Raw genomic sequence first — 18,785 nt, forward strand, 5'->3', positions numbered from 1 at the left:
AGGGAAGACTGAGGAAGGAGACCACTAAGTGCTGACAGGAAGAGATCCCAAGCTCTTCTGGAGCCTCTCTTAGATTCTCTGATTGGAGGAGAGGAGAATAAATGAATCAATGAATGAGCACTCAAGGAAGAGTGCATTTACTGATTCACCACCCACATTCTGAGCCTGGGCTTCTAAGTCTACTCTATAAGCCAGAGAATTATACTGAACAAATGTGAGAAACTTTGAGTCATGGAGCTTTGCGATGGATGGTCTTCATGAGTGGAGAGAACCTTAGTGTGCAATTTTATTTTCTGACCTGTCCTTTCTCACCCTGTGAGCCTCAGAAATGAATCACCACACACTCAGGGTCATGCAGATTCCATCAGTGCTGAGCTGGACAGGCTTGGGGGGGTGTCCGTGTGGTCCTCCAGTGGCAGCGTTCTGGTTGGCGCACCACACCCCACAGAGAGGGGTGAATGGGCAGTGTGGTGACTGTGGCGGCCAGCTTGAGAGTGGGAGTTTTGTTCAATATTTTGATTTTTTCCCTGCTTAACTAGCAATCCCTCACCTTCATTCCAAAACATACCTGTTAAGTGGCCTGTAGAGCCCTATGTGTGGCAAGAGCCTGAGCTTTCTGGAAGTCAGAACTATATACTTTATGTTTGAGAGAATTTATTTGCATATAGTAGTGTAGGACAATGCTGTCCAATAGAACTTTCTGCAATGATAGAAATGCTCTATGTCAATGTCATCCAATACAGTAGTCACTACCACATGCAGCTATTGGACACTTGAAACTTGGCTGATGTGACGAAGAAATTGGATTTTATTTTATTTTTTAAATTTCAGCATATTATGGGAGTACAAACGTTTAGGTTACATATATTGCCTTTGCCCTGCCCGAGTCAGAGCTTCAAGTGTGTCCATCTCCCAGACTGTGTGGGCCGCACCCATTAGGTGTGACTATACCCATTCCCTCCACCCCACCTGCCTGACACCCAGTGAATGTGAGTTACTATTATATGTGCACTTAAGTGTTGATCAGTTAATACCAATTTAATGGTGAGTACATGTGGTGATTGTTTTTCCATTCTTGTGATATCTCAGTAGAATGGGTTCCAGCTCTATCCAGGAAAATACAAGAGGTGCTATATCACCGTTGTTTCTTATAGCTGAATAGAACTCCATGGTATACATATACCACATTTTATTAATCCACTCATGTATTGATGGACACTTGGGTTGTTTCCACATCTTTGCAATTGTGAATTGTGTTGCTATAAACATGTGAGTGCAGGTGTCGTTTTTATAGAATGTCTTTTTTTCCTTTGGGTAGATGCCCAGTAGTGGGACTGCTGGATCAAATGCTAATTCTGCTTGTAGCTCTTTGAGGTACCTCCAGATTACTTTCCACAGGGGTTGTACTAATTTGCAGTCCCAGCATCAGTGTATGAATGTTTCTATCTCTCCTGCAGACTTCTCAACTGAGGAACTCAATTTTAAATTTTATTTAATTTTAATTAAGTTTAAATGTAAATAGAGACAAGTGACCAGTGGTTAGTATATTAGACATCACAATTCGAGTAATTGCCTCACATATGGAGAAAACATAGACAAGAGCTGTGTTTATAGGACAGCCTTTTTCTAACAAGTATCTGAGGTAGCTAAGTGGTTCCGTTCATGTAAATAAGGCCAGGGCTGTCAAGAAGTTCACAACTCAGGGGTGTTATGCAGGAATGGACTTTCAGGACTTACCCTGGACCACAGTCATTCTGACTCACGTAGGTTGTAAAGAGCACCAATTCCAGGACTAAAATGCGAATGGTTTTCACAGAGATCAGAATAGAAGTAACCATGGAGTGTAGTGGAGTGGGAATTGGGATACTTGGTCCAAGTACTGAGCTCTGCAATTAGCTTCATAACTTTGGATAAGTCACTTAATTTCTCAGAGCCTCATTACAAATACTTCCTTATTTGTAGAATGGCAATGTTAATATCTTTTTAAGGTTCTTAGGAGCATGAGGTAAGAATGTGGTCTACTGCTTTAAAAGTAGCAAAATGCTGAATTAGTATTCATACCAAGGCTCATGAGCATGTGCACCAGGCAATGCTTATGATGCCACAGAGGCCTCCTGGGGGCAAGAAAACTTGTTGGGAGCAACTGAGGTATCTGAAATTATCAGTGATCTTAAAATATGGGATTTAAGGAAAGCTGAGTTACAGATATAGTCTTGGGGTCCACAAGTTTTCTGGAAGCATTTAAAAATTTTGTGTTTTAAATGAGATGATCCTCTTTTAAAAAGTTTAAAACACCTTGGATATTGATGATCTTCTCATAGCAGGATGCTGACATTGTTTTTGATCTCCATGTTTGTGTTTGCAATTGATTTTAAGGAACAGAAGCTCAATTTATAAATAATTCATTTGCCTCACATGGGTGGAGCTGTGGAAGATTTTGTGGTAGTTGAAATACAAGAAAAGTGGTGGGAGAACTGTCTTCACTTTGCACACGGCAGTGCAGGGATGCTGAATTTGGAAGGATGTGTGCCAAAACGGTCCGTACACTTCACGTGGCGAGCCGTGGCTTGGATTTAGCAAAGCATCATCCCATACATTAACATTGTTATTGTAGACATTAATTTTATAGTTTTACTTGTATTTAATTTGTCACTTTATTTTAGTTTAATAATTCTGTAAGAGCAATGAGCATAAGTTGAAAGTGTATGTGGGAGCATATTTAAGAATGTTTATAATAAAATAATGATGCATATTATTAATTTATTACTAAATGTTATAATAAAAATAACCATAGACTCCCTCCTATAGGGGAGGTCTGTGAGGAGTATTTTTTTCCTTTATTTGGGTATATACATTACTCAAGTTTGAGAAATACTGATGTGGTACAAATATCATTGGATTTCAGAAAACCTGACTTCAAGCACTAGTTTATTGTTTTGTACTGGAAAACCACATATTTTTGGACTTCTGTCTCTCTATAAATTCGTGTGATAATAGTGACCTCACAGTGTTCACAGCATAATTGTGAAGATGGATAAAGTATATGAAGGAGAAACTTTTCAAACTGTGAAGTGCTATATGAGTAGTGTATGGGCCATTTGTAATTATTACAAGCCTGCACATAAACCACACCATAACATTTTCAACAGTTCTGAAGAAGCCTCAAGGGTATGTGGATGGTGCAGAGTGATCAAAGACTCTGGGTGAAGTTGGCTGGCATCATTAAGATGTTGGGTCACAGAAATCATATGCAGACAAATTATGCATCATGAAAATGTTTTCTTCCTCTTTGTTTTCTACTTCCTAGAATATCAGGTTAACTTAGAATTTCAGTGATTGCATGGCAACAAGTCAATATTTAAATTTGTAGGGTCCTCATGAAGTCTCAGGAGTTCACTGACATCAGTCAGGTCTCCTTATGGCCCTCCCCATCCCAAGCTCATGCCTGGTGGAAATGTCTGTCCATACTCATCTGCTCCAACTCCAAGCCTGATGTTCTTGTGGGTCCCCAAACTATATTGCTTATTCCTTGGACCATTTTGTGACTACCTTAGCCATTATCATCTCTCTGTTGGTTTATAAATACCCATGGCACTGACAGTCTGAATAGTACAATCTAGCCCTTGATTTTATATGAGACTCTACTTACTTTTCAATGTCAGATTTTAAGGCTTTCCGGGGCTGAAATAAGTTCTTTCATTTTATTCATGCACTGCACAGTGATGAGTGAAATATAGATGCTTAGTGAAGACTTTGTGAATTTAATTCAGTAGGGTTGACTTCAAAGGACAAACAAACTGTAAGTTTTTTTCCTCACATGAGTGCTTTCTGTAAGAATGAGGAGGTGAGAGAGCTCTTACAGGCAAGGTCACATATAAGAAGAGGTCTGTGGATCAAATTGGAGCCCTTAAGGGGTCTCCAAAGTCATCAAATGGGGACATATTTTGTGCTACGAACTTTCCTTTTTTGCATATAGATCTGAGAGACCCAAGAGATAAAAAGGAGACTCGGACATAGATTCATGGGTAATAGAGACATGGGGACACAAGGACAGGTGGGCATAGTGTCATATGAGGTTGGTATTTCCATAGGAGGCAGATAGATCCTAATCTACACTTGGGGAAGGAAAAAATATGAATCAATTTTTATAGCAGCAAATAAGCCATGTCATCATTTTTGAGGTTTGGACAGGTGTAAGATAATGTACACGTTTGTCTTGCATTTCCCCAAAGTGATCTCACCATCCTACTTCTTGTATCATGAAGACTGATACATTGAGAATTTTTCTGGTTTTCTAGGCATAGTCCTCAGTTTGGATAATCTCAGACTAGATCTAGACAACAATGTGTGAAATAATGTGGAGAGCTGCCTACAACAGAAACCACAGTATAAAGAAGACACAATAGGAAACCAAGAGAAGAGTTTTTTTTTTAATTATTCCTTCATATTCAAACTTCACAAACAGTGTGAACTTGTACAATACCTCGGAAAGTGAAACTTACAAAAAAAGTGCTGGTAACATTTAAAAAAAAACAACAAAAACCCCAAAAAACAAACATCATTCTTAGCAACATCAATTACTCTTCCACACAAAACAGAAACCTTGTAAAATTTATTTTCGTATTTTTAAGGCGTAATACTTCCGTATAAAGTATATGCAAGAGATAAAACTTCACAGTATTCCAAAATGTCACAATAATAATAATAATATAATAGTATAATGAAGCGCTACAGTTAATTTTTCTTTTTTTGAATGTTTTTTTCCTGTTTAAATAACAAATACAAGTCACAGGTAAATATACGTGAGAAAAATACGAGGCTAATATTAAATGGCAGGTAAGGATACTGTCACTGTAAGAAAAGACTGGCAGGATGTGTGTATTTAGTCTATATTTTAAAGCACTTGATAGAAAAGGCGTATGCAAGGTTTTTCAAAACAATTTTTCTGTTTGTTTGATAACTGACAACAATTTAAGAGTATAATGAGAAAAAAAAAAAAGGAACAAACTCCCTCTCAAAACTATTGACCTGCTCATCCCAAACCATGTATATGTTGATGGATGGATGTGTGTGTTCATGTACACATGGATTTGTACGCACACAAGTGATACAAGCAGTGTTCCATGCCCACCTGCAAAGATTGGAGGATATTGTCTCTGTAGTCATTCAGCCCAGTTTCCTCTTGGAAAATTAATCTTTCAATTTAAAGCTCTCTCTTTTCCTTGCCTCTCCCTTTTTCCAAACTCTTCCCCAATTCCCAGGTCTTTGGTCTGAAAAGACAGTCTGGTCAGAAAAATTGCCCTCCATTCAAAATTCACTGGGAAATGGAAATAAAACAGTGACACCTACATAGACATTGGAAATACCACTTGGACAAATGAGTATGTTTGTGTGTACATGTGCCTGTGTGTTTGCGTGTATGTGTATTTTAGGTCTAAATATACAGTGTGTGTACATGTGTTTTTGTGTGTGTATGTATACACAGTAGCAATTGCAAAAAAGGGACCATATTCCTTTCCATACTAAGATACAATGTGATAAGAAACATTTCTGTGCAGGGAAAGGGGCTTCTACGAATCTTATCACAACACCGTGGCAGGAAAATCAGGAATTGGTTCACCTTTCAGCAGTCACCACAGTAAACTTCATTGAGAACACACATGCCAGATGTCTGGTCTGCGCACATGTGTGTGTTAACAGCTAGCCATTCAGCCAACAGGTAACAGAAAGACAGCAGATAGAAAAACATGTCAATAAGGTGCTCAAAGAAAAAAGTGGCACCCACTTCTCAAATGGATGGCCACATTAAGGTGCTTCAAAAAAGTTTTTTTTTTTTTCAGTTTTTATTTCAAACATTAAGAGAGTACTGATTTACACATGGTAGTTCTGAGGCAGGCCAAGGGTTTTGAGATTTCTGACATCTTCCACTGAAAAGGGCTTTCACTGTAGTCATTTTGTTCAGTTTGTTGTGGGTCACTTGAGTTTAAAAATGTTTTTAATAGCCAAAAACTGAAATCAAATTAACATGACTAAAAGAAATAACTGATGAAATGGTATAGAACATTACTGCATTCCCATTGGATCAAGATGGTTTCGCCCATTTTTCCTCTTTCACTAACACCGTTCCTTTTTTCTTTGTTAAATCCATTCCTTATGAACATACAGAAATGACCAAAGTCACTGCAAGTGGCTGTTTTTATTTTTTGTGATCTGTTGCAAGAGTCCAACCTTGTTTCCTCTGCTGCTGTTTGTGTAGCATCTGGTTTTGTATCAGCATCTGGATTTGTAATGAGCATCTGGATTTGTAATGAGCATTTGATTCTGTTATGTGCATGTGTGTATATATGCACATATACACACCTATACATGTATAATATATACACTATATATATGTGGATATATATATAGGAAATGTGTATACATTTATACATCATATAGTGTATATTGTTTCAACTGGAGATAAACTGAACTGGGTTCAGACACTAGCACATGTTTATCTTTCCCCTGCTCCCTCTGTATATTTTAAACAGTCTGGAGCTTTTAGTTATTTTTTAAAGTGCATTTTCAATGCAGAATAACTGTAATCCACTGATTCCTTGGAAAACATTTTTGATGAGAAAAATCTGACGGTTCTCAGCCCCAAGCAAGAGAAACCCGGGGTTTGGTCGTGCCGGGGGCTGACGTGGCAGTGCCAGGCTTGTGCCTGAGTGATTAGTGAGCATTCTGGACTCCGGGCACCTTAGCAGCGGCAGCAGCACCTTTATGAGAAGGTGGAGATAGAAGAGGAAGAAGGAAGGAAAGTTCAGATGAGGAAGAATGAGTTTGTTGTGTGTTTACATATCAGAATTGCTAACTTTGACTGTCATGGGTTTGTGCAGTCCCTGCTTGGCTTCAGTTAAGAGATGCCACCCAGTCCCTCCCCCACCAACTGACACCAACCTCCCATGGCCCCTGCACGCTCAAACATGACCTATACGTCCCCATTCCGAGGCTGACTTGTGTGTCAGTTTCCTGTGGGTATGTGAGTGCCAGCATTGAGTAGGAATAAGGCACCAGAGAAATCAAAATGTTACAAAAAGATGCAAAACCCCATTTCAAAGAGCCTCTCCCATTGCTCCATTAAAATATTGCATGTGATACCATTCGTTTGTGTGTACTTAAAGTGTGTCAAATACAGTCTCTGAAAGGAACTTGAGGCCCTTCAGCACCAGAGATCTTTAGGAATGCACCCTTTGTCTAAACACACCCACACCCCGGACCCCCATGCCCCGCCCCACACCACAAGCAAAAGCACCAGATCAGGAGAACAAGGCTGTTGCCATTGCTCACCTCGTTTTTGATAAAATCAAAAAGTCTATTAAATAGAATGTTCAGAAGCTGCTCTGAAATCTAATGGATTCGGGCTGTCATGTATCTTGTTACTTGATGCTTTAAATGTCCAAAGAGTGTTGTGAGGGGTTGAAATGTTGTGTTTAATGTTTAGGGGGAATGTGCTAAACAAAAGTTATTTCTCAAATGATGCCCAAGTCTTCCACTAACAATTCAACCTCCTCCATCTTTTTTTTTTTTTAAACATTGTAAAAAGGAAGAGGTTCATCTAACTATAAAAGGAAAAAATGAAGGCACATGATTTTATTCCGTCCCACAATCCTTAGGAAAAACGATATTTTGTAAGTCTGCGTGTGTGTGTGTGTGCACGCGCTCACGCATGGGAGTCCAAGGAGCCGGTGGGGCAGTAGCCCAAAGGAAGTTGGGAAAGGAGAACAAGAGAGAATTTTGAGACAGAGAGAAGAAAGGAGAAAGGAGGAAATGGAAGCCTCTCTTCGGCTTTCTTTCATTGACAGTCTCAAGATTTGGCTGCTTTGGAGTCCAGAAAGGAATTCGTTTGTCTTGGTCTAGAAAGTGCCCCAGTTAAATATCTCCAGTTAATCATGTTACAGCTTTTGGTGTTTCCCTTTTCCCTTCCCTCCAGCCAAATGATTTTTTAAAAAAATATCACAGTTTTTAAAAATTATTTTTTCAATGTTGAAAAAATATGGAAAAGCTATTGAACAGCCTTAGGGCACTCTGCCTCTCCATCTTCACAGTGAGCAGAAGGATGGATACTCCGCAGAATGACAGACGAGGCGGGCAAGATTCCGTGTGCTCAGTGGGCCCTTGCCCTGCCTTCCCTAGGGTGGGGGAGTGCCTTCTCCCCACCCACGCCACTTCTTTCATTTGGATCCCTGCCTTCCGCCCCCACTCCCATCCATGGAATGCAGGCTGCTGAGAAAGGCAGAGCCATTTTAGAGAACGATGACAGTGACAGGAGGTCTCGGAAGCAGAAGGTGGAGGAGATGGGAGGCTCGCTCTCCTCGGGCAGTGTTAGCAGTGTGCTCTCTCGGCAGCCTCGTGTCTGGGATGGGAAGGCGTGGTTGCCGGCTGAGAGGCTGAAGTCCCACTCACATTTTACTTCATGAGACCTCAACTCTCAGGCTCACCACACTTATGCCTCTCTTTGTATCAGAGTTGGCCCCCAGTCTCTAAGAAGGCAATGATCCAAGATAGAGAGGCAGAGCCTGGCTGTGTCATACAAAAAAGGGCTACGGACAGCAGGATTTCAGAAACAAATTTAACTTTGGTTTTCCTACTTTTTTAAACCATAAAAATTAAAGCAGGGCTTCGGTGGCTTCGATCATCTGACAGCTGTTATATTTTTCTCATTTGGCAAGGCTAAGGCGGGTTGGGGGGGGAAGAGAAAAGGGGCTTCCCATAATCGGTTGAAGACACAGGGTGGTAAAATGCTTCCACACTTAAACTCACAGTCCAGTGTTTTTGACATTTCATAAATAGCTTTTTTTTTTCTCTAAAAAAAAGAATAAAACAAGAACAATCCCTTTACTTACTCATCTGAAACAAAATAAACAGCAGTGGGTACAAACTTCTTCTTGTAACAATTACAAAAAACAACAATATAATCCCAACTTTTAACACGCATCTTGAATCAGTTATTTTTTTTAACCTCAAAACTGCAGCATATCCTTAAGGGCAAACTTTTCGATTAGTTTTTTTCTTTTTTTTTTTTTAAATAATGTCTTCACCAAAAAAACAGTCTTGTACCAATAAAATGCATTCAAAAATAGAAAATATTACACAACAAAAATATGTATCCTTCCTTTCCAAAAAAGATTCTTCACAAAAAAATGTAGAAAAAATTCCAACAATTTTTTTCCTCTCCTAAACATTAACTTTCAGTCTAGGGCACAATTATTTATTGATTTAAATGTCTGTTTTTGCATAAAACATGGAAGATGCAAAACATTTACTGTATTAGGATTGTGAAGTTACATCCACTCCCACCCCTAATCTAAAACAAAACAAAACCAGAAAAACCCAGCAAACATTAAACAAATGGTATAGCCAGTTGGCTAGGAAAAATATCTCTGCTATTCTTTTACTGTGCATTTATATGAGTTAATTGGCCCTGTTGGAATTGGGGAATGCTGAAGAAGGAGATCAGGCTGGATTCAAGAGCTTCTTTAGCATGTGCCAATGCCAATGAGTCATTTCTAGTCCCCAAGTTGTGGGACTGTCCATTTCAAATCCTCACAAGAAGAGAAGCACGTGAGGTAGCACATGGGCAGTCAGAGGGTTGGTGTGCATCTGTGCGTGTGCTGGACTCACACATCTTTAAAAACCACTTTCTCAAGCACAGTACAAATGTATGTCTGTATCTTTTATTTTTAATCTTTTTCTCCAAATGGAGCTCAAGCATGGGATAAAAGGTAATGGAGAGCTCCAGCGGGATAAAGAAGGTTGGGGCTAGTTCCTCCAGAGTCTCTTCCACATTCACCCTGTTTGGGCATTAGTTGGAATAATGACAAGATCGCCAATCTCAAAGGAATGCCCTATTGTGTCCACCCACATTGAACCCAGAGGCCTTTTATATTTTCAGCATTGTAGCTTAAACTATATATTTTTCCTACTTGATGATAGTTATCTCTCATGTGGGATATAGTCTGTGTGTGTATTTGTTTTCTTCATAGCTTTTTCGCACTGTTGCTTATTTGCTTGCTGGTTTTTTCTTCACGGTTTTTGTTTTGTTTTGTTTCTGATTTTTTAAACAGTGAAATATGTCCAATTTTATTTCCAGTGCATTAAACAAATTTTAAATTAAAAGAAGAAATAAAATTCTTCCCCCATCCTTCTAAAGGAAATGACTGATAAAAGTACAATATAATAAAATCAGGCATTGCCAAAAATAGCATAATGTGCAACCTCAATTACATCAAAGAAAACAAACAGACAAACAAGAATTATAGAACATAAGCATGAAGGAGCCAAGATTATATAATCCCAACTATGGTATGATTGGCAAGCACTGGTTAAAAATAGGTAAGGCTACTCTTAGATTTCTAACTCAACATAGTGAACCACTGCTCTTCTGTCTTTTCCTTCAACTCTTAATCTTTTACTCACTAGTTCTTTATATCTTTAAAATGAACAAATTTGTTTTTATATTTTTGGTCTACAGTAGAATTACATATTAATAATATAATAAAAAGATATTTCATTAACAGGTTGGTACTGCATCCATGTGGGGACAATAGAAAAAAAGTACTCAAATAGACATAGCAAATGGACTCTATTCTTATAAAAATAACCACAAATATAATAGAAATTATAATCAGAGTAACAGATTAAAATGAAAACAGGTGTAGAAAGATATAGTTTGGATAGTATAAACTCCTGACAAGCTATGCCCTAGAATTGCAGCCTTCAAACCTTTCCCATGATTTCCACCTTTTCATAGCCTCACTTAAAATTCAAAATAAAATGGAAACAAAATGAAAATAAAGAAGACAGGTGGTTTAGCCAGCCAAAGCTTCCAAGTTATCTTAGTTGATCAGTCAAGACCAGTTGGACAGCATTTGAGAAACTGGCTGGACACAGTGGGGCTGTTAATGGTATTTGTTTTTAATTTTGGAAGAGTTCCCAGCCCCACTGATAAAGAGAGAAACCAAGGAACCAAATAATTTTTCTGGTAACATAAAATGTGTGAGATGAAATATTCTGATAGAGAGGACGTGGTGGTGAGGTGGGAAAGAAGAGAAAGGAGAAATAGGCAAACTCTGGGCACCACCTCCCTTTGCTTTCTTCAACACATTGGTTTTCTCCTCTTTTGGAGCATCCCTTAGGATTAGATACAGGCCCAGTGTCATCTGGGTAGATACATGTCAGCTCAGCTCTTGACATTCTTGATATGATATCCAAGCTTATTGGCCTCTCAAAGGGCTGGGTAGCTGGGGGAGGGGGCCCCCAGCCCCTGCTGCCCACTGCCCCCAGCCCTTGATGAAGTGTGCAAAGCTGTCATGGTAGGGGCTCTTTATGTTGACTATTCCTTACTGATGTCCACTCACACTGATGGTCCAACGTGGGGGAAAAAAATGAAGGAAAAGAATTAGTAAGAGTTGAGCTTGGTAACCAACAAGTGTGAAGTTTTAGTCCAGAAAAAACAACAACAACAACAAAAAAAACGAAGAAGAAGAAAAATAAATGGCATCAGTCAGAAAATACTGCTTTTGGTTTCTCTTAACTTCGAGCTGTCCTTGGTTTGTCCTTGGTTTTTCTCTCATTTAGTTGCTCCAGTTTAAAGGAGAGTTTAGAATCTAGTGCAAATATCATCAAATCACAGCATTCCAGGAGCAATATCCTATCCCTTCATCCTAAGTGGATACTATCCCTTCAGACCTCCTCAGAAGACTGGGGGCAATGGTCCAGAAAAGCATAACTGAATAAATTATTAATCTAGTACTCACTACAACAAGAAAGGCACTATCACAACAGATCAGCCTCCAAGCATTTTCCTTGCCATGGGCACGGGCATTTCAACCACTCCAACAATCACAACAAAATCCAGACTGTGGCTTTTTCAATACTTAAGTTCATTGGCCAGTTGTCTGACTCCCCCACTAGCCACTGCTCTTGGCTCTGGCCACGCAGAACCATGATCTGCACTTGTGTACATGCTGCCCTATGTTTCACCAGTGACCCTTGTTTGGTTCTAAATGATTTAGCTCACTCTCTTCCATGGAAGTTTCTTTCTCTCCATCAGTCTCCAGGTCGTGACTCTAATAAAGATAGTGTACAGTGTCAAGTACTATTACTTATTTTTTCCTAGTTTTTAAACCTCTGATCAAACCCTAAGTCATAAAGACAGTTCAGTACCTCCTCTATAACAAGGTCTCCTGTAAATACCACTGTGAACAGAAGGAAAACCAAAGTGTCATCCCTTGACTACCGAAGCATATCCCTAGAGCCTGTTGTAGTATTTTTGTCTGGAAGAGATTGGTTTCTGAAGATTAAAATCTTTGGTGACAGAACTGGAGTGGGCATGCAAGTTTCAAGGAAGAAGTTTCCCAAAGCCTCAATATCCTAGGACAGTTAATGTGACAGTAATATTTTAACGGTCAATTATTTCTTTCTACAGCTTTGGTTTGGTGCAATGTCCTCTCAGTGCTTACCCAATACTACACATTTCTAGGTACCTGTTAAGAGCTCTGAATTTAGAGTTTCTTATTAAAAACAAAGATAATGCTTTGAGCTTTATAAGGGATTGTATATGTTAGTTTTGAAAGCTCTTTTTTTTTTAAGAACTTGGAATAGTAGACTTGGACGGATACTAAGGAAGAGAGAGAAAGAGACAGGTATCAATTTTGTAATCTTAGGAAAGAGGCCTCAATTGAGAGTTTTCCAAATTGATGCCCCCACATGTGATAGTGTTCAGAGAAATATAACATTAGCTGTTTCTATGGGTTGTGATCTTTCTTAATGAACCAGAATCGTCAAAGCTGTCACTTTCAATTCTGGAAGAGTCCTTCTATATCTTAACTTTTGTGTTATTGTTACCCATACAATCTATTGCTTTTCCTGCGATGCAAGATTCTTTTATTAACAGTTACTGAAGAGCTGTCAAACTCTGATTATTTCTAAGATTAAAAAAGGCAATAAAAATAAACTTAACAAAGAAAAGTTAGGGAAAAAAACAACTTCAAAACTAAACTTTTAGGCACTATTAAGGTCTTCTGCTTAATAAGGATAGTGTACGATGGAGCAGCTAGTAGGTTCTGATCAATTCTCCAATCCTTGCTCCAGTTTCAAAGTTGGCCTAGCTTGTTTCAAAATAAACTTTTCACCTCACTGGTTTTCTGTGTTTATTGCACTGTTCCCTCACTGTCATCTTAAAGGACTTTACCACATGCATGGCCTTCCTCTTTGGTTAGCCTGATCTAGGTTTCACCCAGGGATGGAAAAGCATGCTCAAGCTGAAAGGATATCTCTAATATGGACAAGGTTATGGTTTTTGAAAGGAGCATATACCAATGCCCTCTGCCACACTGAAATGGCACCAGCAAGGGGGTCTGTGGTGTAGGCCAAGGAAAAGACTCCCACCTTCTATCAGTCAGCTTCCTCAATCTTGCAGCTTTTACTGAAAGACTAGTTGGAAACCACATTAGGTAAAACTTCTTCTTAAATGTCCTCAATTTACCATACTAACTCAGCTTCTTTACAATAAGAAAACAGGTCCTATCAGAATGGCAGTTGCTAGGCCTGATTAAGAGTTGGCGGATTTCACAGATTCTCACCGACCCTGCTAAGACCAAGCATGATGGAAACAACTCTCCATTTTTGTGATGCTCCTAGTTTCATAACTTGCCTCTTTCTTTCCCATACCTAATATACTCTCTCCCAGCACAAGTAAATACATTTCAGTAGTGCAATGCAGTGCAGTCATATTTAGTGCAAAAAAAAAAAAAAAAAAAAAAGCCCCATTATAGACCCAAAGCTCAACCCTAAACAGCTCTTTCTAAGGTTACCAGTGCTACAAAAGTGGGAAATTCAGTTTCCACCTCACACTTCTGTGAGTCATCTCTTTTGTTGCCCCTGTTTGTTTCAGCTCAAAGGAGAGAAACTAGTATGCACCTATGTATTATTCTGTAAAACATTAAGCCAATAGGCAGAAAACAAAGGGAAGTAGTCGAGTTAAAAATCAGGGGTATTATTTAGAAGAGGAAAATAGCTATTTAAAGAAAAGGTCAGTAGTGGTTTTTATTTAATGGTTTTCATCATATCAAATGGCTCCAATACTAAGGGGAATGGGTACAGAAAAAGATAAAGCTTTCCTGTTTCCCAAAACACAGTCCTAAATTTAACAGTGCTGGGCTCTTATTTTTGAATAGTGCAATCAGCTATTCCTCGAGGGCTACAAGGCAGCAGCCACCTTACATAACACAAATAGGTACACTAGGACCACTCACTTTTCTACATTGACCACTTTTCCCCTCACTTAATTTCTCTCCTATTCACTTTTTTTCTGACTACACATAAATACAAATATACATACACATACACAGAAATTCTCAAGGCCCCTCTCAGAATGATAGATTGAAAACTGGTACAAACAGCTCAATGACACACTCACACAAAAAGTACAATTATTATATATAAAACTGAATTATTATACCAATATTAAGAGTCTGTATTGTACCTCTTCTTGTGTTATTCTGTAAGAAAAAAAACATTCATAATAGGATTTCTTACGGAGCTTACTTCTTTCTTAAGATTAATCTAGAATTAGTTTGGGAGGTGGCAATATTGAGTGATTCTGGAGAAATAATTTGCATTCAACAATGCTCGAGAATCTGTCTCTTCAGTTTGGTTCTTCACTTTCCAAATGTAAATCTGCTTGTCTGCTCATACCTACACACACATATGTTGAAAGCCTTAAGAGAATCAATACGTAGTTTAGAATAGATTACAGGAACAAAGAAGGTTGGCAATAGTGGGATCAGCACACTCAAATTACTTTAAAACATAAAGTTATCATAGATTTTTCTCTATCATGTCAACTTCACATCTTATTTTGCCATGATGAGGATAACTAAGAGATCTCATTTTTATTCTACTCTGAAAACCATAATTCTTTCAACAATATTGCAAAAAATGATTTTAATTAGACACATGCAAATTACCTTTAATTTATATCTCAATAGGCCCCTCAGGAAAACTGAGGGTTAAGTCCGTGTAACTAAGGAAGAAGTTTAACTGCTGAAAATACCCTTGAGAATTTTCTTCTACAAATCTACAGCTGGTTCCAATTCAAGGTTTGTTCCAAAGAGAGCAAGAATGGAGTAACTAGCCTTGTTTTTCAAAGATTCCCCTAGTTGTGAACATACGCAAAGCACCTTAGACTACAATGAAATCTTATCTCAAATTTGAGCTATTATTTTTTTTTCAGTTATCCCCCTGCACACTCCTCATGTACCCCAGAGAGCAGATTAGGTACAGTAGCCATCAAAGGTTTCTACCATTTTCTCTATATGGGTTTGATAGCATTAAGAGAAGTCTTTAATCACAAAGAAGTATAGTTATCTTATTAATTCTGAGAATTATAATAATGAGAGATAGGCAAGAATGACAAGGGACGAGTGGTGCTAACTTTCTCTGGTAACCTTGACAATTGGCTTTAGGAATCCAGAACTATATCAAATTTAGTCTCATCTCATTGTCCTATTAGCTCTCTTTGCTTTTCCTCTGTTCACGTAATTGAAATTCCAATTATTTTAAAGATTGAGCCAAGATTGTCAATTACAGCACAAAAGACAGGTTATAAAAAGGTTGTCAGGGTATCTGTAAATTGAGTTGAGTCGAAAACAGTATGCTTTCAAATGAAATACAATTTCCTTTTTTTATTTTTTTAAGTTTCAAATTTGTTTTTTTGTTTTTCCCTTCTTTTGTGGTGGAGGGGATATGGATGGGTGAAGTGCTAGTAATGTGGTAGCAATCTCCCTCTGTTATTGTCACCTCTAGTGTGTGTGTGTGTGGGGGGGGTTTCTGGGGGTTGAGGAGAAGTGACGTGGAAGCAGATGTTTCTCTATTTGAGACTCATGAACACATACAGTCTGAAAATGAATAGAAAAGAATTACCTACAATTATAAAAGTCTCTAGATTGATTTTTGGCATTTTAGCAGCACCCTTCTTTTTTTATTCTGGGTATTCTGCACTAGATATTAATAAGAAACACCCAAAGAGGAATTTAACTAAAATAATTTGTACTCAGCCTTATTTCAAAAAGGATTTGAGGAGGCAATAAGGATTTGTAGTATAAAATGCATGACCTTCACCTGCAATCAATTTCCATTCTTTGGCCCCAGACCTGTTAGGTTAGGTAATAGGGTTTCTTTCTCAAGGAACAGTCTTTATTTTAACTATTCTATCCTCAAAGTGCAGAGAGAATTTCTCTCTTCAAAGTTCTCAAGTGCTATAAGAAGAGGAAGATAAGATTTTCATAGAGAAAAGATTCCTTAATGGTAGGATGGAAGGCTTTTCTTTCTGAGAGGGAAATGAATATAGTTAGGCCATAGACAAAATCAAATTAAAGTTTAAAAATCTTTTCCTATCTTGAGAAGAAACAGATAAAGGGAAACAAATAAATCAACATACAAACTTTACTAAAATACACATTCCTCCAGTTTCAGATTTCTAAAAAGTAGTAATTATGCTTAAATCAAGGTTTATAGATAGCAAACAACTGTTTTAATGTGTAAAAGTATTATCCCTTTCCTTTGCCATGTTTCACTTTCTTTGAAGGAATTGCATCTATGCACACTTGTCCTAAAGTCCAGTGCAGAAAATAAACTCGTTTGCTACCAGCTTCAATCTCAGAACATTTCCTAAACTATATTTGCAAATTCTATGACTACTTATCTGTAAAATGAGATGCAAACTTTCTGAAATGCGTTGTTCAGGGTGGGGAGATTGGAGAAAGCAAGCTTTTTATGGGGAAAAGAAGAATAAAAATCCCTTCCTATCCTCCCAAATCTATACTATAGTGTTTCTGACTATTATTTTGCTGCATTAGTTACCATTAGGGCTATTGGTGCTCCTGACAGCTGTCAGCTTGGAAAAACAGGAGGCTCATAAGCAATAAGAAATTCACACCCTGGAGTCTCTGGAATATAAAACAGGATTTACACATTAATCTGAGACTAACACAGAGGTCGTGGTGAGAAATCTTAGGTCTCAGGGTTGGAACTCTTCTTGGGGAAGTAGAAGGAACAGTGTCAAAAAAGGCATCTTGGATTAACTGAACCAAATGGGATCTAGCAGAACAAGAGCCACTCTTACTCCACATTACACTTTAATTATAGTATCTTAGGATTTAAAAGTGAGTCTTTTATTTTTTTTAGAAGCCAATGCCTGAGGAGAAGAATACTTTAGATAAACAGTATTTTATAAAAAGATACCTGGAATCAGAATGGACAAAGGAAGAGAAGGAGACAGGATTGATTGGGAGGACATTGCAACTGAAGATCATAGTCATAAACAATGTAAATACTGGCTTTTAGAAACCTTGGTTTCCTACTAGATGTACGTCTCAGGAAGGCTTCTGAAAATTCTATTTGTTTCATCGTTCTCTATGGTGTGAGTTGATATTACAAATTGGTTTGATTAAGATAAAAGCTGGCTCAAGCGTCAAGTCAAATAAGAATACATTTCTGATATTAAATGCTGATACTTGTCAAAGGGTAAAGCAAGAGCTGAAAGCATACCTCCTGTGCACCCAAAACCAGGTAATACTCTAAATGTCACAGAATTTGTCTTCCTAAGAGCCGAGAGGCAATGTGGCATCACGGCAAGAGCACTAGAAGTCAAGAAAGACTGTTACAAGGTTGTTGTGAAAATGACATTATAATTATCCTGAAAGGGATATACCCAGAATGGTATCAATATTTTGAATAATGCTCTGGTGACCAGATAGTTGTAATTCACTGCAATGAGATCTAGCATGATGACTAAATTATATGGTGAGCATTTAGGTTACCAGGGAGTGCACTGCATGACCCTTTAAGAATCCATTCAGCCTTATTACTATCTTATTTAAGCATGTTAAGTTTATGTTTAAGGAATCTCTGGTTGAAAAACAGATACTTTAAAAACTTTATAGATATTTTCAGCCATTAGTAATTTACTGCTCAAGGTTCTAAGCCAATCAATAATTGTTTTTTCAATAAAGAAATTCTTCCTAATTTCTCCTAAAATGTGTTTAAGTGTAAGTGACTTTACTTGTTTGACAAGAAAGCATTAAGATTTGAGCCATTATCAAAATTATTTTGAAATGTTACTCCTTTCTTTAGATTCCTGTAAATCTAGTATCTGATAAACATGTATTTTGGTTAAGTATTAGCAGGAGTTTTCGTCAACACTAATGATTTTTCTTTCACCCTCAGAAATGATCGACTCATATCAAGAATTTTAACACTGTGGTATTTAAAAAAATGCAGAAAATATTTTTCTCTTATCTTTGGCCAAATGCGAAGGTGAGAGGAATTAATGACCTCAGCTAGTACAGTTGACATTTAAAACTGTGACTCAGGTCCTCCCACTCTCAAAAGAATATTGATAACTTTTAAAATCTGAAGCCAAAATGAAGACATGCTTCACTCTGCCTACGAGTCTCAAGTTTATGAACTCACTCATTTCTGTGCTCTTTAACGAAAAAAAAAGTCTTAAAGGAGGAGCTTCAGAATGCAGTAGAGGGAAGGAAGAGAAATGAACAGTTGGGGGTCATAATTATTAGAGTTTTGAGAAGAATAGGTAATTTAAAGTAGTCTTGAAGAGAAACAAGAAGTAAAGGGAAAATAATGAAGTTGATACAATTTGGGTATTATGTGATTATTGGAGAAGGAACAGCTTCACTAACACTCAATTGCCAATTCTGTTTGTCTAGCAGAAATGCATTTAG

The sequence above is a fragment of the Microcebus murinus genome, chromosome 1, assembly GCF_040939455.1.
Source record: "Microcebus murinus isolate Inina chromosome 1, M.murinus_Inina_mat1.0, whole genome shotgun sequence".
NCBI lineage: Eukaryota > Metazoa > Chordata > Mammalia > Primates > Cheirogaleidae > Microcebus > Microcebus murinus.